Source organism: Sphaerodactylus townsendi, linkage group LG15 (assembly GCF_021028975.2).
Source record: "Sphaerodactylus townsendi isolate TG3544 linkage group LG15, MPM_Stown_v2.3, whole genome shotgun sequence".
In the NCBI taxonomy this organism is placed as follows: Eukaryota; Metazoa; Chordata; class Lepidosauria; order Squamata; family Sphaerodactylidae; genus Sphaerodactylus; species Sphaerodactylus townsendi.
In genome coordinates this window covers 19,615,306-19,643,211 of record NC_059439.1, presented here as the reverse complement: position 1 = coordinate 19,643,211, position 27,906 = coordinate 19,615,306, and the positions used below count along the sequence as shown (strand labels likewise).

The window sequence follows — 27,906 nt, the reverse complement described above, 5'->3', positions numbered from 1 at the left end:
CCCCCCCCCCCACCCCCCCCCCCCCCCACCCCCCCCCCCCCCCACCCCCCCCCCCCCCCACCCCCCCCCCCCCCCACCCCCCCCCCCCCCCACCCCCCCCCCCCCCCACCCCCCCCCCCCCCCACCCCCCCCCCCCCCCACCCCCCCCCCCCCCCACCCCCCCCCCCCCCCACCCCCCCCCCCCCCCACCCCCCCCCCCCCCCACCCCCCCCCCCCCCCACCCCCCCCCCCCCCCACCCCCCCCCCCCCCCACCCCCCCCCCCCCCCACCCCCCCCCCCCCCCACCCCCCCCCCCCCCCACCCCCCCCCCCCCCCACCCCCCCCCCCCCCCACCCCCCCCCCCCCCCACCCCCCCCCCCCCCCACCCCCCCCCCCCCCCACCCCCCCCCCCCCCCACCCCCCCCCCCCCCCACCCCCCCCCCCCCCCACCCCCCCCCCCCCCCACCCCCCCCCCCCCCCACCCCCCCCCCCCCCCACCCCCCCCCCCCCCCACCCCCCCCCCCCCCCACCCCCCCCCCCCCCCACCCCCCCCCCCCCCCACCCCCCCCCCCCCCCACCCCCCCCCCCCCCCACCCCCCCCCCCCCCCACCCCCCCCCCCCCCCACCCCCCCCCCCCCCCACCCCCCCCCCCCCCCACCCCCCCCCCCCCCCACCCCCCCCCCCCCCCACCCCCCCCCCCCCCCACCCCCCCCCCCCCCCACCCCCCCCCCCCCCCACCCCCCCCCCCCCCCACCCCCCCCCCCCCCCACCCCCCCCCCCCCCCACCCCCCCCCCCCCCCACCCCCCCCCCCCCCCACCCCCCCCCCCCCCCACCCCCCCCCCCCCCCACCCCCCCCCCCCCCCACCCCCCCCCCCCCCCACCCCCCCCCCCCCCCACCCCCCCCCCCCCCCACCCCCCCCCCCCCCCACCCCCCCCCCCCCCCACCCCCCCCCCCCCCCACCCCCCCCCCCCCCCACCCCCCCCCCCCCCCACCCCCCCCCCCCCCCACCCCCCCCCCCCCCCACCCCCCCCCCCCCCCACCCCCCCCCCCCCCCACCCCCCCCCCCCCCCACCCCCCCCCCCCCCCACCCCCCCCCCCCCCCACCCCCCCCCCCCCCCACCCCCCCCCCCCCCCACCCCCCCCCCCCCCCACCCCCCCCCCCCCCCACCCCCCCCCCCCCCCACCCCCCCCCCCCCCCACCCCCCCCCCCCCCCACCCCCCCCCCCCCCCACCCCCCCCCCCCCCCACCCCCCCCCCCCCCCACCCCCCCCCCCCCCCACCCCCCCCCCCCCCCACCCCCCCCCCCCCCCACCCCCCCCCCCCCCCACCCCCCCCCCCCCCCACCCCCCCCCCCCCCCACCCCCCCCCCCCCCCACCCCCCCCCCCCCCCACCCCCCCCCCCCCCCACCCCCCCCCCCCCCCACCCCCCCCCCCCCCCACCCCCCCCCCCCCCCACCCCCCCCCCCCCCCACCCCCCCCCCCCCCCACCCCCCCCCCCCCCCACCCCCCCCCCCCCCCACCCCCCCCCCCCCCCACCCCCCCCCCCCCCCACCCCCCCCCCCCCCCACCCCCCCCCCCCCCCACCCCCCCCCCCCCCCACCCCCCCCCCCCCCCACCCCCCCCCCCCCCCACCCCCCCCCCCCCCCACCCCCCCCCCCCCCCACCCCCCCCCCCCCCCACCCCCCCCCCCCCCCACCCCCCCCCCCCCCCACCCCCCCCCCCCCCCACCCCCCCCCCCCCCCACCCCCCCCCCCCCCCACCCCCCCCCCCCCCCACCCCCCCCCCCCCCCACCCCCCCCCCCCCCCACCCCCCCCCCCCCCCACCCCCCCCCCCCCCCACCCCCCCCCCCCCCCACCCCCCCCCCCCCCCACCCCCCCCCCCCCCCACCCCCCCCCCCCCCCACCCCCCCCCCCCCCCACCCCCCCCCCCCCCCACCCCCCCCCCCCCCCACCCCCCCCCCCCCCCACCCCCCCCCCCCCCCACCCCCCCCCCCCCCCACCCCCCCCCCCCCCCACCCCCCCCCCCCCCCACCCCCCCCCCCCCCCACCCCCCCCCCCCCCCACCCCCCCCCCCCCCCACCCCCCCCCCCCCCCACCCCCCCCCCCCCCCACCCCCCCCCCCCCCCACCCCCCCCCCCCCCCACCCCCCCCCCCCCCCACCCCCCCCCCCCCCCACCCCCCCCCCCCCCCACCCCCCCCCCCCCCCACCCCCCCCCCCCCCCACCCCCCCCCCCCCCCACCCCCCCCCCCCCCCACCCCCCCCCCCCCCCACCCCCCCCCCCCCCCACCCCCCCCCCCCCCCACCCCCCCCCCCCCCCACCCCCCCCCCCCCCCACCCCCCCCCCCCCCCACCCCCCCCCCCCCCCACCCCCCCCCCCCCCCACCCCCCCCCCCCCCCACCCCCCCCCCCCCCCACCCCCCCCCCCCCCCACCCCCCCCCCCCCCCACCCCCCCCCCCCCCCACCCCCCCCCCCCCCCACCCCCCCCCCCCCCCACCCCCCCCCCCCCCCACCCCCCCCCCCCCCCACCCCCCCCCCCCCCCACCCCCCCCCCCCCCCACCCCCCCCCCCCCCCACCCCCCCCCCCCCCCACCCCCCCCCCCCCCCACCCCCCCCCCCCCCCACCCCCCCCCCCCCCCACCCCCCCCCCCCCCCACCCCCCCCCCCCCCCACCCCCCCCCCCCCCCACCCCCCCCCCCCCCCACCCCCCCCCCCCCCCACCCCCCCCCCCCCCCACCCCCCCCCCCCCCCACCCCCCCCCCCCCCCACCCCCCCCCCCCCCCACCCCCCCCCCCCCCCACCCCCCCCCCCCCCCACCCCCCCCCCCCCCCACCCCCCCCCCCCCCCACCCCCCCCCCCCCCCACCCCCCCCCCCCCCCACCCCCCCCCCCCCCCACCCCCCCCCCCCCCCACCCCCCCCCCCCCCCACCCCCCCCCCCCCCCACCCCCCCCCCCCCCCACCCCCCCCCCCCCCCACCCCCCCCCCCCCCCACCCCCCCCCCCCCCCACCCCCCCCCCCCCCCACCCCCCCCCCCCCCCACCCCCCCCCCCCCCCACCCCCCCCCCCCCCCACCCCCCCCCCCCCCCACCCCCCCCCCCCCCCACCCCCCCCCCCCCCCACCCCCCCCCCCCCCCACCCCCCCCCCCCCCCACCCCCCCCCCCCCCCACCCCCCCCCCCCCCCACCCCCCCCCCCCCCCACCCCCCCCCCCCCCCACCCCCCCCCCCCCCCACCCCCCCCCCCCCCCACCCCCCCCCCCCCCCACCCCCCCCCCCCCCCACCCCCCCCCCCCCCCACCCCCCCCCCCCCCCACCCCCCCCCCCCCCCACCCCCCCCCCCCCCCACCCCCCCCCCCCCCCACCCCCCCCCCCCCCCACCCCCCCCCCCCCCCACCCCCCCCCCCCCCCACCCCCCCCCCCCCCCACCCCCCCCCCCCCCCACCCCCCCCCCCCCCCACCCCCCCCCCCCCCCACCCCCCCCCCCCCCCACCCCCCCCCCCCCCCACCCCCCCCCCCCCCCACCCCCCCCCCCCCCCACCCCCCCCCCCCCCCACCCCCCCCCCCCCCCACCCCCCCCCCCCCCCACCCCCCCCCCCCCCCACCCCCCCCCCCCCCCACCCCCCCCCCCCCCCACCCCCCCCCCCCCCCACCCCCCCCCCCCCCCACCCCCCCCCCCCCCCACCCCCCCCCCCCCCCACCCCCCCCCCCCCCCACCCCCCCCCCCCCCCACCCCCCCCCCCCCCCACCCCCCCCCCCCCCCACCCCCCCCCCCCCCCACCCCCCCCCCCCCCCACCCCCCCCCCCCCCCACCCCCCCCCCCCCCCACCCCCCCCCCCCCCCACCCCCCCCCCCCCCCACCCCCCCCCCCCCCCACCCCCCCCCCCCCCCACCCCCCCCCCCCCCCACCCCCCCCCCCCCCCACCCCCCCCCCCCCCCACCCCCCCCCCCCCCCACCCCCCCCCCCCCCCACCCCCCCCCCCCCCCACCCCCCCCCCCCCCCACCCCCCCCCCCCCCCACCCCCCCCCCCCCCCACCCCCCCCCCCCCCCACCCCCCCCCCCCCCCACCCCCCCCCCCCCCCACCCCCCCCCCCCCCCACCCCCCCCCCCCCCCACCCCCCCCCCCCCCCACCCCCCCCCCCCCCCACCCCCCCCCCCCCCCACCCCCCCCCCCCCCCACCCCCCCCCCCCCCCACCCCCCCCCCCCCCCACCCCCCCCCCCCCCCACCCCCCCCCCCCCCCACCCCCCCCCCCCCCCACCCCCCCCCCCCCCCACCCCCCCCCCCCCCCACCCCCCCCCCCCCCCACCCCCCCCCCCCCCCACCCCCCCCCCCCCCCACCCCCCCCCCCCCCCACCCCCCCCCCCCCCCACCCCCCCCCCCCCCCACCCCCCCCCCCCCCCACCCCCCCCCCCCCCCACCCCCCCCCCCCCCCACCCCCCCCCCCCCCCACCCCCCCCCCCCCCCACCCCCCCCCCCCCCCACCCCCCCCCCCCCCCACCCCCCCCCCCCCCCACCCCCCCCCCCCCCCACCCCCCCCCCCCCCCACCCCCCCCCCCCCCCACCCCCCCCCCCCCCCACCCCCCCCCCCCCCCACCCCCCCCCCCCCCCACCCCCCCCCCCCCCCACCCCCCCCCCCCCCCACCCCCCCCCCCCCCCACCCCCCCCCCCCCCCACCCCCCCCCCCCCCCACCCCCCCCCCCCCCCACCCCCCCCCCCCCCCACCCCCCCCCCCCCCCACCCCCCCCCCCCCCCACCCCCCCCCCCCCCCACCCCCCCCCCCCCCCACCCCCCCCCCCCCCCACCCCCCCCCCCCCCCACCCCCCCCCCCCCCCACCCCCCCCCCCCCCCACCCCCCCCCCCCCCCACCCCCCCCCCCCCCCACCCCCCCCCCCCCCCACCCCCCCCCCCCCCCACCCCCCCCCCCCCCCACCCCCCCCCCCCCCCACCCCCCCCCCCCCCCACCCCCCCCCCCCCCCACCCCCCCCCCCCCCCACCCCCCCCCCCCCCCACCCCCCCCCCCCCCCACCCCCCCCCCCCCCCACCCCCCCCCCCCCCCACCCCCCCCCCCCCCCACCCCCCCCCCCCCCCACCCCCCCCCCCCCCCACCCCCCCCCCCCCCCACCCCCCCCCCCCCCCACCCCCCCCCCCCCCCACCCCCCCCCCCCCCCACCCCCCCCCCCCCCCACCCCCCCCCCCCCCCACCCCCCCCCCCCCCCACCCCCCCCCCCCCCCACCCCCCCCCCCCCCCACCCCCCCCCCCCCCCACCCCCCCCCCCCCCCACCCCCCCCCCCCCCCACCCCCCCCCCCCCCCACCCCCCCCCCCCCCCACCCCCCCCCCCCCCCACCCCCCCCCCCCCCCACCCCCCCCCCCCCCCACCCCCCCCCCCCCCCACCCCCCCCCCCCCCCACCCCCCCCCCCCCCCACCCCCCCCCCCCCCCACCCCCCCCCCCCCCCACCCCCCCCCCCCCCCACCCCCCCCCCCCCCCACCCCCCCCCCCCCCCACCCCCCCCCCCCCCCACCCCCCCCCCCCCCCACCCCCCCCCCCCCCCACCCCCCCCCCCCCCCACCCCCCCCCCCCCCCACCCCCCCCCCCCCCCACCCCCCCCCCCCCCCACCCCCCCCCCCCCCCACCCCCCCCCCCCCCCACCCCCCCCCCCCCCCACCCCCCCCCCCCCCCACCCCCCCCCCCCCCCACCCCCCCCCCCCCCCACCCCCCCCCCCCCCCACCCCCCCCCCCCCCCACCCCCCCCCCCCCCCACCCCCCCCCCCCCCCACCCCCCCCCCCCCCCACCCCCCCCCCCCCCCACCCCCCCCCCCCCCCACCCCCCCCCCCCCCCACCCCCCCCCCCCCCCACCCCCCCCCCCCCCCACCCCCCCCCCCCCCCACCCCCCCCCCCCCCCACCCCCCCCCCCCCCCACCCCCCCCCCCCCCCACCCCCCCCCCCCCCCACCCCCCCCCCCCCCCACCCCCCCCCCCCCCCACCCCCCCCCCCCCCCACCCCCCCCCCCCCCCACCCCCCCCCCCCCCCACCCCCCCCCCCCCCCACCCCCCCCCCCCCCCACCCCCCCCCCCCCCCACCCCCCCCCCCCCCCACCCCCCCCCCCCCCCACCCCCCCCCCCCCCCACCCCCCCCCCCCCCCACCCCCCCCCCCCCCCACCCCCCCCCCCCCCCACCCCCCCCCCCCCCCACCCCCCCCCCCCCCCACCCCCCCCCCCCCCCACCCCCCCCCCCCCCCACCCCCCCCCCCCCCCACCCCCCCCCCCCCCCACCCCCCCCCCCCCCCACCCCCCCCCCCCCCCACCCCCCCCCCCCCCCACCCCCCCCCCCCCCCACCCCCCCCCCCCCCCACCCCCCCCCCCCCCCACCCCCCCCCCCCCCCACCCCCCCCCCCCCCCACCCCCCCCCCCCCCCACCCCCCCCCCCCCCCACCCCCCCCCCCCCCCACCCCCCCCCCCCCCCACCCCCCCCCCCCCCCACCCCCCCCCCCCCCCACCCCCCCCCCCCCCCACCCCCCCCCCCCCCCACCCCCCCCCCCCCCCACCCCCCCCCCCCCCCACCCCCCCCCCCCCCCACCCCCCCCCCCCCCCACCCCCCCCCCCCCCCACCCCCCCCCCCCCCCACCCCCCCCCCCCCCCACCCCCCCCCCCCCCCACCCCCCCCCCCCCCCACCCCCCCCCCCCCCCACCCCCCCCCCCCCCCACCCCCCCCCCCCCCCACCCCCCCCCCCCCCCACCCCCCCCCCCCCCCACCCCCCCCCCCCCCCACCCCCCCCCCCCCCCACCCCCCCCCCCCCCCACCCCCCCCCCCCCCCACCCCCCCCCCCCCCCACCCCCCCCCCCCCCCACCCCCCCCCCCCCCCACCCCCCCCCCCCCCCACCCCCCCCCCCCCCCACCCCCCCCCCCCCCCACCCCCCCCCCCCCCCACCCCCCCCCCCCCCCACCCCCCCCCCCCCCCACCCCCCCCCCCCCCCACCCCCCCCCCCCCCCACCCCCCCCCCCCCCCACCCCCCCCCCCCCCCACCCCCCCCCCCCCCCACCCCCCCCCCCCCCCACCCCCCCCCCCCCCCACCCCCCCCCCCCCCCACCCCCCCCCCCCCCCACCCCCCCCCCCCCCCACCCCCCCCCCCCCCCACCCCCCCCCCCCCCCACCCCCCCCCCCCCCCACCCCCCCCCCCCCCCACCCCCCCCCCCCCCCACCCCCCCCCCCCCCCACCCCCCCCCCCCCCCACCCCCCCCCCCCCCCACCCCCCCCCCCCCCCACCCCCCCCCCCCCCCACCCCCCCCCCCCCCCACCCCCCCCCCCCCCCACCCCCCCCCCCCCCCACCCCCCCCCCCCCCCACCCCCCCCCCCCCCCACCCCCCCCCCCCCCCACCCCCCCCCCCCCCCACCCCCCCCCCCCCCCACCCCCCCCCCCCCCCACCCCCCCCCCCCCCCACCCCCCCCCCCCCCCACCCCCCCCCCCCCCCACCCCCCCCCCCCCCCACCCCCCCCCCCCCCCACCCCCCCCCCCCCCCACCCCCCCCCCCCCCCACCCCCCCCCCCCCCCACCCCCCCCCCCCCCCACCCCCCCCCCCCCCCACCCCCCCCCCCCCCCACCCCCCCCCCCCCCCACCCCCCCCCCCCCCCACCCCCCCCCCCCCCCACCCCCCCCCCCCCCCACCCCCCCCCCCCCCCACCCCCCCCCCCCCCCACCCCCCCCCCCCCCCACCCCCCCCCCCCCCCACCCCCCCCCCCCCCCACCCCCCCCCCCCCCCACCCCCCCCCCCCCCCACCCCCCCCCCCCCCCACCCCCCCCCCCCCCCACCCCCCCCCCCCCCCACCCCCCCCCCCCCCCACCCCCCCCCCCCCCCACCCCCCCCCCCCCCCACCCCCCCCCCCCCCCACCCCCCCCCCCCCCCACCCCCCCCCCCCCCCACCCCCCCCCCCCCCCACCCCCCCCCCCCCCCACCCCCCCCCCCCCCCACCCCCCCCCCCCCCCACCCCCCCCCCCCCCCACCCCCCCCCCCCCCCACCCCCCCCCCCCCCCACCCCCCCCCCCCCCCACCCCCCCCCCCCCCCACCCCCCCCCCCCCCCACCCCCCCCCCCCCCCACCCCCCCCCCCCCCCACCCCCCCCCCCCCCCACCCCCCCCCCCCCCCACCCCCCCCCCCCCCCACCCCCCCCCCCCCCCACCCCCCCCCCCCCCCACCCCCCCCCCCCCCCACCCCCCCCCCCCCCCACCCCCCCCCCCCCCCACCCCCCCCCCCCCCCACCCCCCCCCCCCCCCACCCCCCCCCCCCCCCACCCCCCCCCCCCCCCACCCCCCCCCCCCCCCACCCCCCCCCCCCCCCACCCCCCCCCCCCCCCACCCCCCCCCCCCCCCACCCCCCCCCCCCCCCACCCCCCCCCCCCCCCACCCCCCCCCCCCCCCACCCCCCCCCCCCCCCACCCCCCCCCCCCCCCACCCCCCCCCCCCCCCACCCCCCCCCCCCCCCACCCCCCCCCCCCCCCACCCCCCCCCCCCCCCACCCCCCCCCCCCCCCACCCCCCCCCCCCCCCACCCCCCCCCCCCCCCACCCCCCCCCCCCCCCACCCCCCCCCCCCCCCACCCCCCCCCCCCCCCACCCCCCCCCCCCCCCACCCCCCCCCCCCCCCACCCCCCCCCCCCCCCACCCCCCCCCCCCCCCACCCCCCCCCCCCCCCACCCCCCCCCCCCCCCACCCCCCCCCCCCCCCACCCCCCCCCCCCCCCACCCCCCCCCCCCCCCACCCCCCCCCCCCCCCACCCCCCCCCCCCCCCACCCCCCCCCCCCCCCACCCCCCCCCCCCCCCACCCCCCCCCCCCCCCACCCCCCCCCCCCCCCACCCCCCCCCCCCCCCACCCCCCCCCCCCCCCACCCCCCCCCCCCCCCACCCCCCCCCCCCCCCACCCCCCCCCCCCCCCACCCCCCCCCCCCCCCACCCCCCCCCCCCCCCACCCCCCCCCCCCCCCACCCCCCCCCCCCCCCACCCCCCCCCCCCCCCACCCCCCCCCCCCCCCACCCCCCCCCCCCCCCACCCCCCCCCCCCCCCACCCCCCCCCCCCCCCACCCCCCCCCCCCCCCACCCCCCCCCCCCCCCACCCCCCCCCCCCCCCACCCCCCCCCCCCCCCACCCCCCCCCCCCCCCACCCCCCCCCCCCCCCACCCCCCCCCCCCCCCACCCCCCCCCCCCCCCACCCCCCCCCCCCCCCACCCCCCCCCCCCCCCACCCCCCCCCCCCCCCACCCCCCCCCCCCCCCACCCCCCCCCCCCCCCACCCCCCCCCCCCCCCACCCCCCCCCCCCCCCACCCCCCCCCCCCCCCACCCCCCCCCCCCCCCACCCCCCCCCCCCCCCACCCCCCCCCCCCCCCACCCCCCCCCCCCCCCACCCCCCCCCCCCCCCACCCCCCCCCCCCCCCACCCCCCCCCCCCCCCACCCCCCCCCCCCCCCACCCCCCCCCCCCCCCACCCCCCCCCCCCCCCACCCCCCCCCCCCCCCACCCCCCCCCCCCCCCACCCCCCCCCCCCCCCACCCCCCCCCCCCCCCACCCCCCCCCCCCCCCACCCCCCCCCCCCCCCACCCCCCCCCCCCCCCACCCCCCCCCCCCCCCACCCCCCCCCCCCCCCACCCCCCCCCCCCCCCACCCCCCCCCCCCCCCACCCCCCCCCCCCCCCACCCCCCCCCCCCCCCACCCCCCCCCCCCCCCACCCCCCCCCCCCCCCACCCCCCCCCCCCCCCACCCCCCCCCCCCCCCACCCCCCCCCCCCCCCACCCCCCCCCCCCCCCACCCCCCCCCCCCCCCACCCCCCCCCCCCCCCACCCCCCCCCCCCCCCACCCCCCCCCCCCCCCACCCCCCCCCCCCCCCACCCCCCCCCCCCCCCACCCCCCCCCCCCCCCACCCCCCCCCCCCCCCACCCCCCCCCCCCCCCACCCCCCCCCCCCCCCACCCCCCCCCCCCCCCACCCCCCCCCCCCCCCACCCCCCCCCCCCCCCACCCCCCCCCCCCCCCACCCCCCCCCCCCCCCACCCCCCCCCCCCCCCACCCCCCCCCCCCCCCACCCCCCCCCCCCCCCACCCCCCCCCCCCCCCACCCCCCCCCCCCCCCACCCCCCCCCCCCCCCACCCCCCCCCCCCCCCACCCCCCCCCCCCCCCACCCCCCCCCCCCCCCACCCCCCCCCCCCCCCACCCCCCCCCCCCCCCACCCCCCCCCCCCCCCACCCCCCCCCCCCCCCACCCCCCCCCCCCCCCACCCCCCCCCCCCCCCACCCCCCCCCCCCCCCACCCCCCCCCCCCCCCACCCCCCCCCCCCCCCACCCCCCCCCCCCCCCACCCCCCCCCCCCCCCACCCCCCCCCCCCCCCACCCCCCCCCCCCCCCACCCCCCCCCCCCCCCACCCCCCCCCCCCCCCACCCCCCCCCCCCCCCACCCCCCCCCCCCCCCACCCCCCCCCCCCCCCACCCCCCCCCCCCCCCACCCCCCCCCCCCCCCACCCCCCCCCCCCCCCACCCCCCCCCCCCCCCACCCCCCCCCCCCCCCACCCCCCCCCCCCCCCACCCCCCCCCCCCCCCACCCCCCCCCCCCCCCACCCCCCCCCCCCCCCACCCCCCCCCCCCCCCACCCCCCCCCCCCCCCACCCCCCCCCCCCCCCACCCCCCCCCCCCCCCACCCCCCCCCCCCCCCACCCCCCCCCCCCCCCACCCCCCCCCCCCCCCACCCCCCCCCCCCCCCACCCCCCCCCCCCCCCACCCCCCCCCCCCCCCACCCCCCCCCCCCCCCACCCCCCCCCCCCCCCACCCCCCCCCCCCCCCACCCCCCCCCCCCCCCACCCCCCCCCCCCCCCACCCCCCCCCCCCCCCACCCCCCCCCCCCCCCACCCCCCCCCCCCCCCACCCCCCCCCCCCCCCACCCCCCCCCCCCCCCACCCCCCCCCCCCCCCACCCCCCCCCCCCCCCACCCCCCCCCCCCCCCACCCCCCCCCCCCCCCACCCCCCCCCCCCCCCACCCCCCCCCCCCCCCACCCCCCCCCCCCCCCACCCCCCCCCCCCCCCACCCCCCCCCCCCCCCACCCCCCCCCCCCCCCACCCCCCCCCCCCCCCACCCCCCCCCCCCCCCACCCCCCCCCCCCCCCACCCCCCCCCCCCCCCACCCCCCCCCCCCCCCACCCCCCCCCCCCCCCACCCCCCCCCCCCCCCACCCCCCCCCCCCCCCACCCCCCCCCCCCCCCACCCCCCCCCCCCCCCACCCCCCCCCCCCCCCACCCCCCCCCCCCCCCACCCCCCCCCCCCCCCACCCCCCCCCCCCCCCACCCCCCCCCCCCCCCACCCCCCCCCCCCCCCACCCCCCCCCCCCCCCACCCCCCCCCCCCCCCACCCCCCCCCCCCCCCACCCCCCCCCCCCCCCACCCCCCCCCCCCCCCACCCCCCCCCCCCCCCACCCCCCCCCCCCCCCACCCCCCCCCCCCCCCACCCCCCCCCCCCCCCACCCCCCCCCCCCCCCACCCCCCCCCCCCCCCACCCCCCCCCCCCCCCACCCCCCCCCCCCCCCACCCCCCCCCCCCCCCACCCCCCCCCCCCCCCACCCCCCCCCCCCCCCACCCCCCCCCCCCCCCACCCCCCCCCCCCCCCACCCCCCCCCCCCCCCACCCCCCCCCCCCCCCACCCCCCCCCCCCCCCACCCCCCCCCCCCCCCACCCCCCCCCCCCCCCACCCCCCCCCCCCCCCACCCCCCCCCCCCCCCACCCCCCCCCCCCCCCACCCCCCCCCCCCCCCACCCCCCCCCCCCCCCACCCCCCCCCCCCCCCACCCCCCCCCCCCCCCACCCCCCCCCCCCCCCACCCCCCCCCCCCCCCACCCCCCCCCCCCCCCACCCCCCCCCCCCCCCACCCCCCCCCCCCCCCACCCCCCCCCCCCCCCACCCCCCCCCCCCCCCACCCCCCCCCCCCCCCACCCCCCCCCCCCCCCACCCCCCCCCCCCCCCACCCCCCCCCCCCCCCACCCCCCCCCCCCCCCACCCCCCCCCCCCCCCACCCCCCCCCCCCCCCACCCCCCCCCCCCCCCACCCCCCCCCCCCCCCACCCCCCCCCCCCCCCACCCCCCCCCCCCCCCACCCCCCCCCCCCCCCACCCCCCCCCCCCCCCACCCCCCCCCCCCCCCACCCCCCCCCCCCCCCACCCCCCCCCCCCCCCACCCCCCCCCCCCCCCACCCCCCCCCCCCCCCACCCCCCCCCCCCCCCACCCCCCCCCCCCCCCACCCCCCCCCCCCCCCACCCCCCCCCCCCCCCACCCCCCCCCCCCCCCACCCCCCCCCCCCCCCACCCCCCCCCCCCCCCACCCCCCCCCCCCCCCACCCCCCCCCCCCCCCACCCCCCCCCCCCCCCACCCCCCCCCCCCCCCACCCCCCCCCCCCCCCACCCCCCCCCCCCCCCACCCCCCCCCCCCCCCACCCCCCCCCCCCCCCACCCCCCCCCCCCCCCACCCCCCCCCCCCCCCACCCCCCCCCCCCCCCACCCCCCCCCCCCCCCACCCCCCCCCCCCCCCACCCCCCCCCCCCCCCACCCCCCCCCCCCCCCACCCCCCCCCCCCCCCACCCCCCCCCCCCCCCACCCCCCCCCCCCCCCACCCCCCCCCCCCCCCACCCCCCCCCCCCCCCACCCCCCCCCCCCCCCACCCCCCCCCCCCCCCACCCCCCCCCCCCCCCACCCCCCCCCCCCCCCACCCCCCCCCCCCCCCACCCCCCCCCCCCCCCACCCCCCCCCCCCCCCACCCCCCCCCCCCCCCACCCCCCCCCCCCCCCACCCCCCCCCCCCCCCACCCCCCCCCCCCCCCACCCCCCCCCCCCCCCACCCCCCCCCCCCCCCACCCCCCCCCCCCCCCACCCCCCCCCCCCCCCACCCCCCCCCCCCCCCACCCCCCCCCCCCCCCACCCCCCCCCCCCCCCACCCCCCCCCCCCCCCACCCCCCCCCCCCCCCACCCCCCCCCCCCCCCACCCCCCCCCCCCCCCACCCCCCCCCCCCCCCACCCCCCCCCCCCCCCACCCCCCCCCCCCCCCACCCCCCCCCCCCCCCACCCCCCCCCCCCCCCACCCCCCCCCCCCCCCACCCCCCCCCCCCCCCACCCCCCCCCCCCCCCACCCCCCCCCCCCCCCACCCCCCCCCCCCCCCACCCCCCCCCCCCCCCACCCCCCCCCCCCCCCACCCCCCCCCCCCCCCACCCCCCCCCCCCCCCACCCCCCCCCCCCCCCACCCCCCCCCCCCCCCACCCCCCCCCCCCCCCACCCCCCCCCCCCCCCACCCCCCCCCCCCCCCACCCCCCCCCCCCCCCACCCCCCCCCCCCCCCACCCCCCCCCCCCCCCACCCCCCCCCCCCCCCACCCCCCCCCCCCCCCACCCCCCCCCCCCCCCACCCCCCCCCCCCCCCACCCCCCCCCCCCCCCACCCCCCCCCCCCCCCACCCCCCCCCCCCCCCACCCCCCCCCCCCCCCACCCCCCCCCCCCCCCACCCCCCCCCCCCCCCACCCCCCCCCCCCCCCACCCCCCCCCCCCCCCACCCCCCCCCCCCCCCACCCCCCCCCCCCCCCACCCCCCCCCCCCCCCACCCCCCCCCCCCCCCACCCCCCCCCCCCCCCACCCCCCCCCCCCCCCACCCCCCCCCCCCCCCACCCCCCCCCCCCCCCACCCCCCCCCCCCCCCACCCCCCCCCCCCCCCACCCCCCCCCCCCCCCACCCCCCCCCCCCCCCACCCCCCCCCCCCCCCACCCCCCCCCCCCCCCACCCCCCCCCCCCCCCACCCCCCCCCCCCCCCACCCCCCCCCCCCCCCACCCCCCCCCCCCCCCACCCCCCCCCCCCCCCACCCCCCCCCCCCCCCACCCCCCCCCCCCCCCACCCCCCCCCCCCCCCACCCCCCCCCCCCCCCACCCCCCCCCCCCCCCACCCCCCCCCCCCCCCACCCCCCCCCCCCCCCACCCCCCCCCCCCCCCACCCCCCCCCCCCCCCACCCCCCCCCCCCCCCACCCCCCCCCCCCCCCACCCCCCCCCCCCCCCACCCCCCCCCCCCCCCACCCCCCCCCCCCCCCACCCCCCCCCCCCCCCACCCCCCCCCCCCCCCACCCCCCCCCCCCCCCACCCCCCCCCCCCCCCACCCCCCCCCCCCCCCACCCCCCCCCCCCCCCACCCCCCCCCCCCCCCACCCCCCCCCCCCCCCACCCCCCCCCCCCCCCACCCCCCCCCCCCCCCACCCCCCCCCCCCCCCACCCCCCCCCCCCCCCACCCCCCCCCCCCCCCACCCCCCCCCCCCCCCACCCCCCCCCCCCCCCACCCCCCCCCCCCCCCACCCCCCCCCCCCCCCACCCCCCCCCCCCCCCACCCCCCCCCCCCCCCACCCCCCCCCCCCCCCACCCCCCCCCCCCCCCACCCCCCCCCCCCCCCACCCCCCCCCCCCCCCACCCCCCCCCCCCCCCACCCCCCCCCCCCCCCACCCCCCCCCCCCCCCACCCCCCCCCCCCCCCACCCCCCCCCCCCCCCACCCCCCCCCCCCCCCACCCCCCCCCCCCCCCACCCCCCCCCCCCCCCACCCCCCCCCCCCCCCACCCCCCCCCCCCCCCACCCCCCCCCCCCCCCACCCCCCCCCCCCCCCACCCCCCCCCCCCCCCACCCCCCCCCCCCCCCACCCCCCCCCCCCCCCACCCCCCCCCCCCCCCACCCCCCCCCCCCCCCACCCCCCCCCCCCCCCACCCCCCCCCCCCCCCACCCCCCCCCCCCCCCACCCCCCCCCCCCCCCACCCCCCCCCCCCCCCACCCCCCCCCCCCCCCACCCCCCCCCCCCCCCACCCCCCCCCCCCCCCACCCCCCCCCCCCCCCACCCCCCCCCCCCCCCACCCCCCCCCCCCCCCACCCCCCCCCCCCCCCACCCCCCCCCCCCCCCACCCCCCCCCCCCCCCACCCCCCCCCCCCCCCACCCCCCCCCCCCCCCACCCCCCCCCCCCCCCACCCCCCCCCCCCCCCACCCCCCCCCCCCCCCACCCCCCCCCCCCCCCACCCCCCCCCCCCCCCACCCCCCCCCCCCCCCACCCCCCCCCCCCCCCACCCCCCCCCCCCCCCACCCCCCCCCCCCCCCACCCCCCCCCCCCCCCACCCCCCCCCCCCCCCACCCCCCCCCCCCCCCACCCCCCCCCCCCCCCACCCCCCCCCCCCCCCACCCCCCCCCCCCCCCACCCCCCCCCCCCCCCACCCCCCCCCCCCCCCACCCCCCCCCCCCCCCACCCCCCCCCCCCCCCACCCCCCCCCCCCCCCACCCCCCCCCCCCCCCACCCCCCCCCCCCCCCACCCCCCCCCCCCCCCACCCCCCCCCCCCCCCACCCCCCCCCCCCCCCACCCCCCCCCCCCCCCACCCCCCCCCCCCCCCACCCCCCCCCCCCCCCACCCCCCCCCCCCCCCACCCCCCCCCCCCCCCACCCCCCCCCCCCCCCACCCCCCCCCCCCCCCACCCCCCCCCCCCCCCACCCCCCCCCCCCCCCACCCCCCCCCCCCCCCACCCCCCCCCCCCCCCACCCCCCCCCCCCCCCACCCCCCCCCCCCCCCACCCCCCCCCCCCCCCACCCCCCCCCCCCCCCACCCCCCCCCCCCCCCACCCCCCCCCCCCCCCACCCCCCCCCCCCCCCACCCCCCCCCCCCCCCACCCCCCCCCCCCCCCACCCCCCCCCCCCCCCACCCCCCCCCCCCCCCACCCCCCCCCCCCCCCACCCCCCCCCCCCCCCACCCCCCCCCCCCCCCACCCCCCCCCCCCCCCACCCCCCCCCCCCCCCACCCCCCCCCCCCCCCACCCCCCCCCCCCCCCACCCCCCCCCCCCCCCACCCCCCCCCCCCCCCACCCCCCCCCCCCCCCACCCCCCCCCCCCCCCACCCCCCCCCCCCCCCACCCCCCCCCCCCCCCACCCCCCCCCCCCCCCACCCCCCCCCCCCCCCACCCCCCCCCCCCCCCACCCCCCCCCCCCCCCACCCCCCCCCCCCCCCACCCCCCCCCCCCCCCACCCCCCCCCCCCCCCACCCCCCCCCCCCCCCACCCCCCCCCCCCCCCACCCCCCCCCCCCCCCACCCCCCCCCCCCCCCACCCCCCCCCCCCCCCACCCCCCCCCCCCCCCACCCCCCCCCCCCCCCACCCCCCCCCCCCCCCACCCCCCCCCCCCCCCACCCCCCCCCCCCCCCACCCCCCCCCCCCCCCACCCCCCCCCCCCCCCACCCCCCCCCCCCCCCACCCCCCCCCCCCCCCACCCCCCCCCCCCCCCACCCCCCCCCCCCCCCACCCCCCCCCCCCCCCACCCCCCCCCCCCCCCACCCCCCCCCCCCCCCACCCCCCCCCCCCCCCACCCCCCCCCCCCCCCACCCCCCCCCCCCCCCACCCCCCCCCCCCCCCACCCCCCCCCCCCCCCACCCCCCCCCCCCCCCACCCCCCCCCCCCCCCACCCCCCCCCCCCCCCACCCCCCCCCCCCCCCACCCCCCCCCCCCCCCACCCCCCCCCCCCCCCACCCCCCCCCCCCCCCACCCCCCCCCCCCCCCACCCCCCCCCCCCCCCACCCCCCCCCCCCCCCACCCCCCCCCCCCCCCACCCCCCCCCCCCCCCACCCCCCCCCCCCCCCACCCCCCCCCCCCCCCACCCCCCCCCCCCCCCACCCCCCCCCCCCCCCACCCCCCCCCCCCCCCACCCCCCCCCCCCCCCACCCCCCCCCCCCCCCACCCCCCCCCCCCCCCACCCCCCCCCCCCCCCACCCCCCCCCCCCCCCACCCCCCCCCCCCCCCACCCCCCCCCCCCCCCACCCCCCCCCCCCCCCACCCCCCCCCCCCCCCACCCCCCCCCCCCCCCACCCCCCCCCCCCCCCACCCCCCCCCCCCCCCACCCCCCCCCCCCCCCACCCCCCCCCCCCCCCACCCCCCCCCCCCCCCACCCCCCCCCCCCCCCACCCCCCCCCCCCCCCACCCCCCCCCCCCCCCACCCCCCCCCCCCCCCACCCCCCCCCCCCCCCACCCCCCCCCCCCCCCACCCCCCCCCCCCCCCACCCCCCCCCCCCCCCACCCCCCCCCCCCCCCACCCCCCCCCCCCCCCACCCCCCCCCCCCCCCACCCCCCCCCCCCCCCACCCCCCCCCCCCCCCACCCCCCCCCCCCCCCACCCCCCCCCCCCCCCACCCCCCCCCCCCCCCACCCCCCCCCCCCCCCACCCCCCCCCCCCCCCACCCCCCCCCCCCCCCACCCCCCCCCCCCCCCACCCCCCCCCCCCCCCACCCCCCCCCCCCCCCACCCCCCCCCCCCCCCACCCCCCCCCCCCCCCACCCCCCCCCCCCCCCACCCCCCCCCCCCCCCACCCCCCCCCCCCCCCACCCCCCCCCCCCCCCACCCCCCCCCCCCCCCACCCCCCCCCCCCCCCACCCCCCCCCCCCCCCACCCCCCCCCCCCCCCACCCCCCCCCCCCCCCACCCCCCCCCCCCCCCACCCCCCCCCCCCCCCACCCCCCCCCCCCCCCACCCCCCCCCCCCCCCACCCCCCCCCCCCCCCACCCCCCCCCCCCCCCACCCCCCCCCCCCCCCACCCCCCCCCCCCCCCACCCCCCCCCCCCCCCACCCCCCCCCCCCCCCACCCCCCCCCCCCCCCACCCCCCCCCCCCCCCACCCCCCCCCCCCCCCACCCCCCCCCCCCCCCACCCCCCCCCCCCCCCACCCCCCCCCCCCCCCACCCCCCCCCCCCCCCACCCCCCCCCCCCCCCACCCCCCCCCCCCCCCACCCCCCCCCCCCCCCACCCCCCCCCCCCCCCACCCCCCCCCCCCCCCACCCCCCCCCCCCCCCACCCCCCCCCCCCCCCACCCCCCCCCCCCCCCACCCCCCCCCCCCCCCACCCCCCCCCCCCCCCACCCCCCCCCCCCCCCACCCCCCCCCCCCCCCACCCCCCCCCCCCCCCACCCCCCCCCCCCCCCACCCCCCCCCCCCCCCACCCCCCCCCCCCCCCACCCCCCCCCCCCCCCACCCCCCCCCCCCCCCACCCCCCCCCCCCCCCACCCCCCCCCCCCCCCACCCCCCCCCCCCCCCACCCCCCCCCCCCCCCACCCCCCCCCCCCCCCACCCCCCCCCCCCCCCACCCCCCCCCCCCCCCACCCCCCCCCCCCCCCACCCCCCCCCCCCCCCACCCCCCCCCCCCCCCACCCCCCCCCCCCCCCACCCCCCCCCCCCCCCACCCCCCCCCCCCCCCACCCCCCCCCCCCCCCACCCCCCCCCCCCCCCACCCCCCCCCCCCCCCACCCCCCCCCCCCCCCACCCCCCCCCCCCCCCACCCCCCCCCCCCCCCACCCCCCCCCCCCCCCACCCCCCCCCCCCCCCACCCCCCCCCCCCCCCACCCCCCCCCCCCCCCACCCCCCCCCCCCCCCACCCCCCCCCCCCCCCACCCCCCCCCCCCCCCACCCCCCCCCCCCCCCACCCCCCCCCCCCCCCACCCCCCCCCCCCCCCACCCCCCCCCCCCCCCACCCCCCCCCCCCCCCACCCCCCCCCCCCCCCACCCCCCCCCCCCCCCACCCCCCCCCCCCCCCACCCCCCCCCCCCCCCACCCCCCCCCCCCCCCACCCCCCCCCCCCCCCACCCCCCCCCCCCCCCACCCCCCCCCCCCCCCACCCCCCCCCCCCCCCACCCCCCCCCCCCCCCACCCCCCCCCCCCCCCACCCCCCCCCCCCCCCACCCCCCCCCCCCCCCACCCCCCCCCCCCCCCACCCCCCCCCCCCCCCACCCCCCCCCCCCCCCACCCCCCCCCCCCCCCACCCCCCCCCCCCCCCACCCCCCCCCCCCCCCACCCCCCCCCCCCCCCACCCCCCCCCCCCCCCACCCCCCCCCCCCCCCACCCCCCCCCCCCCCCACCCCCCCCCCCCCCCACCCCCCCCCCCCCCCACCCCCCCCCCCCCCCACCCCCCCCCCCCCCCACCCCCCCCCCCCCCCACCCCCCCCCCCCCCCACCCCCCCCCCCCCCCACCCCCCCCCCCCCCCACCCCCCCCCCCCCCCACCCCCCCCCCCCCCCACCCCCCCCCCCCCCCACCCCCCCCCCCCCCCACCCCCCCCCCCCCCCACCCCCCCCCCCCCCCACCCCCCCCCCCCCCCACCCCCCCCCCCCCCCACCCCCCCCCCCCCCCACCCCCCCCCCCCCCCACCCCCCCCCCCCCCCACCCCCCCCCCCCCCCACCCCCCCCCCCCCCCACCCCCCCCCCCCCCCACCCCCCCCCCCCCCCACCCCCCCCCCCCCCCACCCCCCCCCCCCCCCACCCCCCCCCCCCCCCACCCCCCCCCCCCCCCACCCCCCCCCCCCCCCACCCCCCCCCCCCCCCACCCCCCCCCCCCCCCACCCCCCCCCCCCCCCACCCCCCCCCCCCCCCACCCCCCCCCCCCCCCACCCCCCCCCCCCCCCACCCCCCCCCCCCCCCACCCCCCCCCCCCCCCACCCCCCCCCCCCCCCACCCCCCCCCCCCCCCACCCCCCCCCCCCCCCACCCCCCCCCCCCCCCACCCCCCCCCCCCCCCACCCCCCCCCCCCCCCACCCCCCCCCCCCCCCACCCCCCCCCCCCCCCACCCCCCCCCCCCCCCACCCCCCCCCCCCCCCACCCCCCCCCCCCCCCACCCCCCCCCCCCCCCACCCCCCCCCCCCCCCACCCCCCCCCCCCCCCACCCCCCCCCCCCCCCACCCCCCCCCCCCCCCACCCCCCCCCCCCCCCACCCCCCCCCCCCCCCACCCCCCCCCCCCCCCACCCCCCCCCCCCCCCACCCCCCCCCCCCCCCACCCCCCCCCCCCCCCACCCCCCCCCCCCCCCACCCCCCCCCCCCCCCACCCCCCCCCCCCCCCACCCCCCCCCCCCCCCACCCCCCCCCCCCCCCACCCCCCCCCCCCCCCACCCCCCCCCCCCCCCACCCCCCCCCCCCCCCACCCCCCCCCCCCCCCACCCCCCCCCCCCCCCACCCCCCCCCCCCCCCACCCCCCCCCCCCCCCACCCCCCCCCCCCCCCACCCCCCCCCCCCCCCACCCCCCCCCCCCCCCACCCCCCCCCCCCCCCACCCCCCCCCCCCCCCACCCCCCCCCCCCCCCACCCCCCCCCCCCCCCACCCCCCCCCCCCCCCACCCCCCCCCCCCCCCACCCCCCCCCCCCCCCACCCCCCCCCCCCCCCACCCCCCCCCCCCCCCACCCCCCCCCCCCCCCACCCCCCCCCCCCCCCACCCCCCCCCCCCCCCACCCCCCCCCCCCCCCACCCCCCCCCCCCCCCACCCCCCCCCCCCCCCACCCCCCCCCCCCCCCACCCCCCCCCCCCCCCACCCCCCCCCCCCCCCACCCCCCCCCCCCCCCACCCCCCCCCCCCCCCACCCCCCCCCCCCCCCACCCCCCCCCCCCCCCACCCCCCCCCCCCCCCACCCCCCCCCCCCCCCACCCCCCCCCCCCCCCACCCCCCCCCCCCCCCACCCCCCCCCCCCCCCACCCCCCCCCCCCCCCACCCCCCCCCCCCCCCACCCCCCCCCCCCCCCACCCCCCCCCCCCCCCACCCCCCCCCCCCCCCACCCCCCCCCCCCCCCACCCCCCCCCCCCCCCACCCCCCCCCCCCCCCACCCCCCCCCCCCCCCACCCCCCCCCCCCCCCACCCCCCCCCCCCCCCACCCCCCCCCCCCCCCACCCCCCCCCCCCCCCACCCCCCCCCCCCCCCACCCCCCCCCCCCCCCACCCCCCCCCCCCCCCACCCCCCCCCCCCCCCACCCCCCCCCCCCCCCACCCCCCCCCCCCCCCACCCCCCCCCCCCCCCACCCCCCCCCCCCCCCACCCCCCCCCCCCCCCACCCCCCCCCCCCCCCACCCCCCCCCCCCCCCACCCCCCCCCCCCCCCACCCCCCCCCCCCCCCACCCCCCCCCCCCCCCACCCCCCCCCCCCCCCACCCCCCCCCCCCCCCACCCCCCCCCCCCCCCACCCCCCCCCCCCCCCACCCCCCCCCCCCCCCACCCCCCCCCCCCCCCACCCCCCCCCCCCCCCACCCCCCCCCCCCCCCACCCCCCCCCCCCCCCACCCCCCCCCCCCCCCACCCCCCCCCCCCCCCACCCCCCCCCCCCCCCACCCCCCCCCCCCCCCACCCCCCCCCCCCCCCACCCCCCCCCCCCCCCACCCCCCCCCCCCCCCACCCCCCCCCCCCCCCACCCCCCCCCCCCCCCACCCCCCCCCCCCCCCACCCCCCCCCCCCCCCACCCCCCCCCCCCCCCACCCCTACGCCACTGCTGCTCCTGAGGATCTGAGGATCCTATTTAGATGTAAACGATATCGAAATAAATAGAATAACATCGCCAGACTCCACCTGCCCCTATTTACAAGGGACAGATTTTCCTACAGCATGGTCAATCATGGTCTCCGTTTCATCCCGTTTTTCGGGAAGACTGTCAGGACGACTTTTCGAAACATCGTTCGTATGAGCAGCAAGCAGTGCCATTCTTTGGATCGCAGCGCTTGGCTTTCTAGAAGATTAATTTACTTATTCAAATATTTATACCCTGCCTTTTTCTTTGCGGCTCAAGGACCTCTATTCCACATCTGTCGATGTGTGAGCAGGAGTGCCAGGTCATCGTGCCGAGCACAGCCTGCCATTTCACACATTACAGCATAATGAGGTTCATTTTGAATTTATGACGACGTGTTACACGATAGTTATATATTGCTACCCAATCAATACAGGACATGCTATTTGAAAACACAGATATACAGCATAGGACAGCTAGAGAAGAGGGGAGGGGCTGTGGCTCAGTGGTAGAGCATCGGCTCAGCATGCAGAAAGTTTCAGGTTCGATCCCAGGAATCTCCAGTTAAGAGGATTAGGGAGCAGGCTGTGTGAAAGACCCTGAGACCCTAGATCTAATCTGGAGACTCGGGTTTGATTCCCCACTCCTCCACCTAAGTGGCAGAGGCTTGTCTGGTGAACCAGATGTGTTTCCGCACTCCTGCATTCCTGCTGGGTGACCCTGGGCTAATCAAAGTTCTCCCAGAACTCTCTCAGCCCCACCTACTTCACAAGGTGTCTGTGGTGGGGAGAGGAAGAGAAAGAAGCTTGTAAGCCACACTGAGTCTCCTTACAGGAGAGAAAAGTGGGGTATAAATCCAAACTCTTCTTCTTCTCTAGAGAGCCAATACTAGTCTGAGAAGATAGTACTGACATTGATATACCAATAGGCTGGTTTGGAATAAGGCAACTTCATGTGTTCAGGTGTGTTCAAAAATATTCCACCATTTATAACGCTGGAGGGACAGGGACTCAGAATGCAGGTTTTGCAACAGTGCCTATATTATCTGAAATTCCAAAGGGTATGATATTTGCAGAGAAAACATTGAAAATTATAGATGGAAGGGCACGGGGCCGGAGAACCATTTACAACAGAGCAACAGTACAGTGCAGGGCCAAGTCCTCATGGCCAACGATCCCTCTAAGCACAGAAATGAGGTCAGAAAGCAAAACTCTGTGTTTGTAACAGGCCTGGCTAATCTCCACAGCTCCAACTGTCGACCTACCACAGGGACTTACGTTGTGTGCAGCCATTCCATTCAGATCTTGAGCTGTGAACTGGAGAGACCAAATTCCCATTGAAAGAGTACGGATAAATCTACTCTATCCGCTGTGACTGAGCATGCTAGGGTGATCGAAGGGCATTAAGGGGCAACTCCTGTGTTTGACAGCGTGATCCTATACCCCTCTAAATTCGCTGAAATCTACATGGCTAGAAGGGGGTGACTCTGGCTCCGGCTAAGTGGTGCCACACGTGCTTTGAATACAAAAAGCCAACTCCAGTTCCACAGTAGCTCCAGTCTTGGGTGATAAGTGTGTTGGGAGAGACTTTTGCTGGAGACTTTGGAGAACCACCATAAGAGCAGACGCTACAGAACGGATGAATCGACAGCCTAACTCAGTATAAGCACTGGTGTAGGAGGTTAAGAGCTCGTGTATCTAATCTGGAGGAACCGGGTTTGATTCCCAGCTCTGCCGCCTGAGCTGTGGAGGCTTATCTGGGGAATTCAGATTAGCCTGTACACTCCCACACACGCCAGCTGGGTGACCTTGGGCTAGTCACAGCTTCTCGGAGCTCTCTCAGCCCCACCCACCTCACAGGGTGTTTGTTGTGAGGGGGGAAGGGCAAGGAGATTGTAAGCCCCTTTGTGTCTCCTGCAGGAGAGAAAGGGGGGATAGAAATCCAAACTCTTCTTCTTCTTCTTCTTCTATAAGCAACTCCATGCGTTCAAATATGCAACCCCCACCCTCAATAAAGAAATATCCTGGGTGATGAATTTTTTTGAACCACACAGGGTGTAATGACTGTGATCCACTCACATGTTTATGATACCAGCAAAAGCTAATAATAGGTCCGTGCGAGAACTGCCAATGGGGCCGATTTCGTAGGGACAGATTAAAAGGAATGCACACACGTTGCCAATGTCTCTTTACCCCCTTGCAGTAAGCTCTAACATATCCTTCTCCAAACACTCAGGGAAACATCAAAATGTATTAAAACACAGCAGGGAACAGATAAAGACAGGATAGTACACTTGGTGCAAGAGATCTAATGGAGGCTGTGGGGTGGATTCGATCACATTTTCTGCACAGGCACTCCCAATTCCCTTTATCACAGCAGCCCACATCTTGCATAGCATTCAGGTCCTATGACAGTGATGGCGAACCTTTTCGAGACCGAGTGCCCAAATTGCAACCCCAAACCCACGTATTTATCACAAAGTGCCAACACGGCAATTTAACCTGACTACTGAGGTTTTCGTTTAGAAAAAACGGTTGGCTCTGAGGTGTGCCTTACTCGGGAGTAAGCTTGGTGGTAGTCGGTGGCTTTGCTTCGAAGCAACCGTGCAACTCTTCCCAGGGGTAAATCAAAACCCTAGGAGTGTTTGCTCAGAAGCAAGCCCCATTGCCAGCAACTGAGCTTACTCCCAGGTAAAGGATCGCGCTTTGGTTCTTTGTATGAAAATCAGTGAGGTTTAACAGCGCTTAACAGGGTTACCTACACTGCTTCCCCAAAACTAGGTCTTAGGTTTAATGCTAATAATCGAACCCAGCGGCCCAGGCCAGCCTAGATATTGGGGGGTGGGGGGGACTCTGTTTGTCGCGTGCCCACAAGAGAGGGCTGGGGAGTGCCACCTCTGGCACCGATGCCACAGGTCGCCATCACTGTCCCATTGAGTGATTATTTTAACCTTTCTAGACCGAGTGCCCAAAATTGCAACCCTAAACCCACGTGATGATCACAAAGTGCCAACACGGCAATTTAACCTGGATCTCACTGAGGTTTTCTGCCAGGTTTTTCTGCCTGTTCGAAGTGCCTCACGGGAGGCTTATGGTAGTCGGTGGTTTGCTTCTCAAGCAACCAGGCAACTCTTCCCAGGGGTAAACTGTCCCTAGGAGTGCAGCTTGCTCAGAAGCAAGCCCCATTGCCAGCAACTGAGCTTACTCCCCAGGTAAAGGATCGCTTGGTTCTTTGTGTATGAAAATCAGTGAGGCTTTAACAGCAGCTTTTAACAGGGTTACCACACTGCTTCCCCAAAATCCAGGTCTGAAGTTTTACGTTAATAATCTAACCCAGCGCCCAGGGCCAGCCTAGATGTGTGGGGGGGGGACTCTGTTTGTGCGTGCCCACAGAGGTGTCTTCCAGGGAGTGCCACCTCTGGCACCTGCATACAGGTTCGCCATCACTGTCCCATATGACAGTGATGGCATGAACCTTTTTTCAGACCGAGAGGTGTTCAAATTGCAACCCCAAACTCCACGTATTTATCACAAAGTGCCAACCACGGCAATTTAACCTGGATCTCACTGAGGTTTTCTGCTAGGAAAAAAGCGGCTGGCTCTGAGGTGTGCCTTTACTTTCGGGGAGTAAGCTTGGTGGTAGTCGGTGGCTTTGCTTCTCCTAAGCAACCGTGCAACTCTTTCCCAGGGGTAAACTGTCAAAACCCTAGGAGGTGCAGCTTGCTGGTGAAGCAAGCCCCATTGCCAGCAACTGAGCTTACTCCCAGGTAAAGGATCGCGCTTTGGTTCTTTGTATGAAAATCAGTGAGGTTTAACAGCGCTTAACAGGGTTACCTACACTGCTTCCCCAAAACTAGGTCTTAGGTTTAATGCTAATAATCGAACCCAGCGGCCCAGGCCAGCCTAGATGTGTGGGGGGTGGGGGGGGACTCTGTTTGTGCGTGCCCACAGAGAGGGCTCAGAGTGCCACCTCTGGCACCCGTGCCACAGGTTCGCCATCACTGTCCTATGATCTCCAGCACAGCCTCTTTGGTAGTCAAAGAGCGCCTCTCCTCCCACATTCACCTGCAGAACAGCTGGTAGGAAGCCACTCGCCAGCTGTTCACACATAAACACGCTGACCAGCCCAAACTCAATTGATATCTGCCGTGATCTGAAACAACTGTGGCGGGCGGGTGCCCCTATTTTATCGAGAGCGTGACACAGCTGCAAGTTAGGGTTTCCCAAGTTGCAAGATAGAGAAGTGAACACAGCTCTGTATTCTACAGAGCAGCAGTGGCGTAGGAGGTTAAGAGCTCGTGTATCTAATCTGGAGGAACCGGGTTTGATTCCCAGCTCTGCCGCCTGAGCTGTGGAGGCTTATCTGGGGAATTCAGATTAGCCTGTGCACTCCCACACACGCCAGCTGGGTGACCTTGGGCTAGTCACAGCTTCTCGGAGCTCTCTCAGCCCCACCCACCTCACAAGGTGTTTGTTGTGAGGGGGGAAGGGCAAGGAGATTGTAAGCCCCTTTGAGTCTCCTGCAGGAGAGAAAGGGGGGGGGGTATAAATCCAAAACTCTTCTTCCTCCTCCTCTACAAACACAGACCCCCAAAGTAATGGAAGGCAAGACGGTCTTGTAACATCTCTTACCTTCTGTGGAGGTTTTTAAAGAGAGACTGGATGGCCCTCTGACAGGAGTGCTTTGATTGTTGTGTTCCTGCATTGTTAAGGGGGTTGGACTTGATGGCTCTTGGGGTCTCTTCCAACTCTATGATTCTAAGATACTGTCATTGGCATCCTAGAAGTTCTACTCACCGGAGCAGGCTGAGATGGAGATCAGTGACTTGGACTGGGGAAGGAGCTTTTGGGGATGGAGTCTGAGAAGGGTGGGGTTTGGGGACATCAATGGGGTACAATGCCATAGAGCCCACCTTCCAAAACACCCATTTTCTCCAGGTGAACTCATCTCTATTGGCTGGAGATCAATTGTAATCACAGGAGATCTCCAGCCGATGCCAGCAGTTAGCAACTCTAGAGAGGAGCCACCATTAAATTTATTCATGCATTTTTCTCAGGTCGGAAGGAATCTCAGAGTTGAACAAGAAAGAACGGGGAGCCATTCTTGAGACCGCACTTTTAGAGGACAGGCTATTGGTCCTCTCGTCTTGCCTGACCTCTGCTCACTCCGGGGAACGAAAAACTACCCTCTGGCCATCTGCCAGGGCAGTGCTGTTGAATGGCTACTGTGGCCCCTTCCGCACGTGCAGAATAACGCGCTTTCAATCCACTTCCACAATTGTTTGCCAGTGGGTTTTGCTATTCCGCACAGCGGCAAAATGCATTGAAAGTGGATTGGAAGTGCATTAATCTGCTTGTGCGGAAGGGCTCTGCTTGTGTCCTTAAGTACAGAGAATTTCGGCAGGTGCCCACTTTTCACCGTAAGGAGGAGAGATGCTGCACGTGCTGAAACTGTATGTGGGGATAACATTTTGCATTTAGGTAGAACTTTGGGGGTATTCTCATGTATTAATCTTTTCTTTTTAAAGGTCAATATTGCCATCCCGCCCAACCCATGTGGCTGAACGAGAGCAAATTGATTTCACATCACAGATAGCATCCAAACAAAGGATGCTCTAATCCAGCTTCATCTCTTTTCTCTTAGTCAGCTCTTGTATGATTTGTGTGGTCATGATCATTGCTTAAACTATATTTCTTGTTTTACGATTTCAACTGGGGTAGGGCGGGATAGAAATTAAAATAAAGTGCCATATTTTAATTCTTTAATAAAATAATTTTAGGCATTTCAGAGTTTCCACCGGGGACTGATTTTGTTGGTGTATCTCTATTCCCTGCCGGGGGGGGGGGGGGGGATTTCGCCCTTACAAAACAAAACAAAAACTTTTGGGTTTCTCTTGCTACAAGAAAGCCCTTTGGAGGGGGAGGGGCAGCACCAGAGCAGCGCCATCCTAGCCCACCTGAGAGCTCTGGATTGAGCCAGCGTGGGGTAGTGGTTAAAAGCAGGTGGATTCTAATCTGGAGAACTGGGTTTGATTCCCCACTCCTCCACCTGAGTGGTGGAGGCTTATCTGGTGGACCAGATGCGTTTCCGCACTCCTACCTTCCTGCTGGGTGACCGTGGGCTAGTCACAGTTCTTCGGAACTCTCTCAGCCCCACCTGCCTCGCAAGGTGTCAGTTGTAGGGAGAAGAAGGGAAAGGAGCTTGTAAGCCACCTTGAGTCTCCTTACAGGACAGAAAGGTGGGGGATAAATCCAAACTCTTCTTCTTCTATTCGTGACTTCAGATCACAGACAGCGTTCCAACAAGTGATGTTCAAATGGATAGCTCAGTTCCTTAGCCGTTATTGATCTCACACAGGATCCAGAAAGATAGGGGCCCTGCACTCTCTTGCACCCGGTCACCTTAAAGGCAAAGGCAATAAAAATCCACCTTCTATATATTCCCACCCAGATGATGTTCATAATACCCCTATAATTTTTCTAAGGATCTTCTGAAAGCCTCAAACCACAAGTCCCCCACATATGTTACTCCCTGCCGAAGATTCCTCACTGCTCGATGCACACTATATATTCATTTATTCTGCAATAGCCCTGTCACCCAGTGATTTAAAAGGCAAGGAGGTGATGGCTCTAC

The 27,906-nt window shown here is 83.0% G+C and overlaps 1 protein-coding gene and 1 long non-coding RNA gene across 2 annotated transcripts in view; one reads left to right on the top strand and one right to left on the bottom strand.

Moving 5' to 3' along the window:
- Window positions 1–27,906, bottom strand: part of LRRC4B (leucine rich repeat containing 4B) — a 144,261-nt gene that overhangs the window by 64,137 nt on the left and 52,218 nt on the right. The window lies entirely within an intron of this gene.
- LOC125445029 lies at window positions 23,823–24,477 on the top strand. The gene is made up of 2 exons (XR_007246259.1): window positions 23,823–23,913; window positions 24,429–24,477. It is a non-coding gene; the product is annotated as an uncharacterized LOC125445029 (long non-coding RNA).